Raw genomic sequence first — 5,753 nt, 5'->3', positions numbered from 1 at the left:
CCCCAACAATTATTTAGATTTTCATTATGCAACGCTCATATTGATGTCTAGTCATTTTAATCTCTGGAAAGGAAAGATATCAAATTGCTGACAAACAAGCAATTATACTTTATTTTGTTTTTCAAACTAATACATAAACAAAAAAAATATCTCACAACTGCAAATTTATCTCTAGTTGAAACAACTCCAGTGAGATGCATCAGGTCGATATCTACTCTCTGACATTGGCCTCGTGCCTCACTTGCAGCTGTGAGCAAGAACATCTTGCATGTTCGGCCTAAGTTGAGCGACTCCTCAACATCTCATTTAGATCCAGAGTCGGACTTTTATTTGTCCTACTTGTTAATTCTCAGTCCATCCTGGGTGGGTATTTTAGGTGGTCATTTTGGATAACTGTCATGTTGCAGGATCTAGTTAAGGTAGTGTTTTTCAAAGATGGTCTTTGGATTTTGATACACGGTTCTGTCTTCTGTATCTTTTTCAGTTATGTACATCATAGTTGCGATTCATCATGTAATGCTATTTGGTTTGTGCCAAACATTCCCTATGTTCTGGTATCATAATAATAAAATTTTACACTTACCTTTCTCTTTGGCAAATCTCAGTTTGGTCTTTATACTTTTGTTAGAACAAAAGCTTCCTCCTTTCACACCTACCATGAAAGTTAAACGTGTTCAGTATCTTTCTGATTATGAAGGCATACACCTTCAATTGGGGAATGTTTTGAATGTCCTGTACTGATAGACTGTTTGTTGTACAGCAGAATGGCTACTTGTAATCCTTGCTCCAATGCATTTTTTTCTTCTGCTTGCATCAGGAAGCTCTTTTGGATTTACTTTGGTATTTATTCTAATTTCACTAACTGATTTTATAGATGCAAAAAAATATATGTACACCAATATAAAAACTTGAGCAAATATTGAGATCTAATATTAATATTGCTGTTATGTCCGATAGTCCATATTTAGCAATATTGTTTACATCTTCGGCAGATACGAATTAATGCCAATATATTGTGCATCACAAATTTTGCTATAATTCTTTTGCGCAACTCCATTCTAGCCACGTTTTATTTCCAATTAGCAACAAAGTTGTTTGTATGGTTAGCGAGGTTGAAATGAATTTAAGCATTCAGCAATCTTGAAAACTTTCTACGCAGGGTTATATGATCATGCAGTGCCCGGTCATGCAGCGCGACTTTTTATGACTTTGATGTCAGACACCCCCAACCAGACGTTTAATAGCAAAAAACTAGCCGTCCATCAATAAGCGTTCAGAAATTGAACAGTGACATTGTTTTCCTCACTCATCGTCCAACTGTGACGCAGGACTCTCATCCATATTGAGTTGCAAATACACTGGCCACTCAATATTTCTAATATTAGACTGTGGCAACACTGTGTTTTGGAAATATAGAGTTAACTTGAAACAAGACCTAAATGCCAGGACTGAAAGGACAATAAGCATTTAATGCCTGACAGGATGAGCATTTAAAAGACAAAGAGAACCCACAATATCTCTATTCACAACGAACAAAACAAAAAGCTACCGTGATGGCCATGTTCGTGACAGGCCTCAGGCAGTACCACAGCAAGGACAGTTATGGTTCTGCGGCAGAAATCCTGTCATTGACTTAAAATCACTTATGGAAACTAGTTTCATTGAATATAGGTTTCCAAAAATAAAGAGATATAAATGGTCCAGAATATTTCAAACATTTTGGCTGGCTCAAGGATCAATATTTGACATTGCTTTTGCAAGTCATTGCCAATGTTATTTTGGCTAAACAGGAGAAGGATTGCTGTAGGTGCATCGGTACAAATTAGATGGACAACTTTCATATACTTGATTAGTGTCATTAATTCCGATGTACAGAGGTTCAGTGGTTACGACTGGACAGCAATAAAGGTTCCTGTCTGTGTACCCTAATTTTCTTCAACAGATTAAGGCAAACATCTGCCTTAATCTCAAGTCGTTTGCTTCCCTTAAAAAAAATTGTTCCAGGATCACCCGGCATTTAGCTCCCACCTGCTTCCCGAGATCTCTAATGTTGAAGCAATCATTCCCACCCACAGAATGACGCTGCCACCACAATGCTTCTCTTTGGGTACTGAGTGTAAAGGGTGATGTACAGTGTTAGATTTCCACCACACGTTGTGCTGTGCAGCAAACGTAGAGGACTATGGCAAATGATACAAGTTTTATTTATGTGTGTGGGGTCAGTTGGACCCCATTTCTGCATACAAGAATTAAAACTAATTGAAAAATGTGACCTATGATTGTTTCTTACTTGGTTGAAAACCTTTTTGATTGTGGTATATTTGTTTTGAAATGTTAAAAAGAAAATTGGAGTTATGGAGCATTTTTCCATAACTGCTTTCAGTTGTGCACTACTTTGTGTTGGGATATCACATAAACTCCCTAAAGCAAACACAAGTTTGTTGTTGTAATCTGAGAAAATGTGAAAAAGCCACAAAGCATCGTTTACACACAGCGAAACATTTCTTACTTTAATACCTACTGGAAGTTTTTGGTAGTTTAGATGGACAGATGTAGCAAACATGAGCCCCTAATAATCAGTGGCATATTTTATAACTCTTGGGTCATCCAAACACACAGTGTCAGCCATTGTGTCCTCATTACAAGGTTTTATTTGCTTCTCCCATAACGAGATGCTGGCTGCCACTAGTGCAGTGAATGCTACCAGCAGGTCTGGTAAAACTTAAATTAAAAATCCATAATCTGCTCAAGGCATAGCAGGTAACACTTGACTTCATATCCCAATTAATCATACCTCTGTTTATATTAAAATTCTACCCTAAAAGCAGTTTAATTCAATGAGTAAATCAGCCGCAGCTTCAGCATAATTAGTGTCACACCGAGACGGGATAGGTGAGGGGCTGAGGTTCACAAACACACAAAAGCATAAAACCCCTTGGGGAATCAGGTCTGCATTTTTTTTATTTTTTGCAGTACTCTGCAAAAAATACTTTTTCATGCTAAAAATCTGAAAAGAGGTTGGTATTTGTATTTAGTTCCCTTTACTCTGATACCCTAAATAAAATATAGTGCTACCAATTGTCGTCAGGCAACATTAATGTTTGGTCATTAATGTTCAGAAGAACATTAATGACCAAACATTCTCATAAAGACAAAGGAAGACAGCGGACAGAACAGGGATTAGGCTGTGGAGCAACTTTAAAAAAAAAACAACTTTCAGCTGGTTGACCTTCCAGAAGGACAGAACAGATAAAAATATAGCCACAAGTACAAAGGAATGGTTTCCTGTAAATTTGAACACGTTCAGGTGTTAAAATGGCCCAGTCAAAGTCAAGGCCTAAACATATTTGGGAATCTGAGACAAGACTTTAAAATTGGATGTTCGCGGATGTGTCTCCAGATGTATAAAGCTGCTTCTATAAAGTACTGATTCACTTTGCACTATAAATATTAACTTTATAATTTTCCTTTCACTTCACTTCCGAGACATAATTTGTGTTAATCTTTTACATAAATTCCTAACAAAACAATAGGTGTTTTGGGTGTAACATGACAAAATGGGAAAATATACTAAAAAAGGGTGTCAATACTTTTCCCAGGTATTGTATTCAAGATGACATATTTGAAAATACAATCTCAGTCTGTTTTTGTAATCATTTTAATTGTTTTCTCTGCTGTTCTTTAGCAGCACTTTCCCAGTCGCCACTATGCCAATGGTTTAGCATGTCCTTATTATGTTTTAAGGTAAGCAATGTGATCCAAAAGCAGTGTCTGCAAAATTTAAGCACTGCTGAGTTTAAATAACCAAATGTCGCAGAATGTCTGAAATCAGCTGTTCTAAAAGGAACTCAGGAAAAAAAAAAAGGTATCAGCAGGACAGCAGGGTTTTATCGGTCAAAGCTTCAGCCATAGTCGCCTTAGATCACGCTTCGGTCTGACCCTAATATCCTCTGCCACTCATGCAGGCCTCTGGGCCGCAGTCCCAAACAAACTTAACCGTCCAGAAAATGCTGAATCTCTCAATCATGCTGCCATCGGACACTGCGTTTTGTGTTGGAAGCAGATCATTGGACATGCTTTTTTTATTTTTTTTATTCACTTTTCAGAGAATCCTTCATGTCTTCTGTTCATTCCTAAAATACATGTTCCAATATTCCTTCTAGGCATGAGTGATCTGCAATGTGCGCGGTTTCCGAATGTTTTTAACATAATGTCTCGAACTGATTTTTAAAAATAATTGCATCAACTCACATCACAATGTTCCACCACCAATCTGCATCTTTTTCTGTGACTGCAAACAAATCCAAGCTTGACTCTGAGCGGAAGTGACAACCTTCTTTATGCTGTGTATCACTCTCAGCAAAGGCACATTGAGTCACTCCCCAGATTCTTACATGTTGTGGCATTTTAGCATAAATTCGGTGCCAAGCACCTCTGAGAGCTTTCACTGTTTCTGCTTGGAATTTCCCCCTAGAAGACGAACACACTTTTTAACTCTTTCTGCCATCAGGTAACGTTTTTACTGATTAAGCTGTTCCTTTTTGTGCAGTGCCTTGAACTGAGTTTCAAACTGATTTTAAGCATTTCTCAAACATCTTGATTTTACAGCCTTATAATCAAAGTCTCTTTTTGACAATTGGCTCAGTTCTAACAAGCCATTTGACAGCTGGAGGAAATTGCTTTATAGAAAAGTGTTTGATGTCATGTTTGTCTGACTGTGTGTTTCGCTCCTCTCTGGATCACAAAGGAACTTATTTGACTACTGTGAAACACTCATTTTATCCAAACTGTCATAGACACACGGAAAAGTATAAAACATTTAACTTCAAGCATGAGGTCAAATGGCTCTCTGTGTTTTTTTTTTTTTTTTTTTTTTGAAAGAGGATAGATCCGTGCTGTTTAATTTATAAACTGTGATTCCCACTCCTTAGGGCATTCTTCATTTGATGGTGGGACTGATCTGTGCTGTTTTCTCAGTTATTGCTTCAATTTCCAAGTAATAAGCATTTGTTATTGGACATGCCGTCATTTATTAAAAAGAAATAAATAAATAAAGAGGTACAGCATAGAGTGGATCGGTTTGAGATGTTTTATTAGATACGGTTTTTTTCACTATCTTCTTTGGCATCATCTTTGCCAAAAGTGAGCATAGCATTAAGGGAAATAATTATGAACAAACTAAAAGTCTAATTATTAAGTCTTAATAAAGAATAATGTGGACCTCAGAAGTGTGTTCACCATCCACATCCATTTCTCCAGTCAAATAAATTTAACAAACACTACACAGTTCATAGAGAGAGAAAGAAGCAAATAGTTTAAATCACTGACATAACAACATATGCAAAAGGTAAAAAAAACAAAAAAAAACAAATGCCTCTATGTTAATAAAAACTGTCTCTGCCAATCAACTGCTGAAAAGGCCTTTTGGAGACAGACACTTGGCAAGAAAACATTAAAGAAACACGGAAGATTAAGTTCTTCACTGATGCCAAGACTCCCACCGCATTAAAAGTATGGCTCTAGAAGGCATCTCTAAAGAGTAAGAGGCTTATAGTGTGACTTTCTTCAGAGGATTTTTTTTTCTATTTCCCACAGCTTTGTAAATGTTGCAGAGCTGTAAACATGTAAAATTAACACTACATATTACATGAGTGTAATATTTGGTGGTGGCAGCATCATTCAGTGGGGATCCTTTCCTTGAGCAGTGACAGGGACATTTCACTTTGATCCCATTTTTTTTTTTTTTTTTTTTT

The 5,753-nt window shown here is 36.8% G+C and overlaps 1 protein-coding gene across 3 annotated transcripts in view; it reads left to right on the top strand.

Moving 5' to 3' along the window:
- Positions 1 to 5,753, top strand: part of frmpd4 (FERM and PDZ domain containing 4) — a 45,176-nt gene that overhangs the window by 4,599 nt on the left and 34,824 nt on the right. The window lies entirely within an intron of this gene.

The sequence above is a fragment of the Poecilia formosa genome, unplaced genomic scaffold, assembly GCF_000485575.1.
Source record: "Poecilia formosa unplaced genomic scaffold, Poecilia_formosa-5.1.2 Scaffold16, whole genome shotgun sequence".
In the NCBI taxonomy this organism is placed as follows: Eukaryota; Metazoa; Chordata; class Actinopteri; order Cyprinodontiformes; family Poeciliidae; genus Poecilia; species Poecilia formosa.
This window is presented reverse-complemented; position numbering and strand designations above follow the sequence as displayed.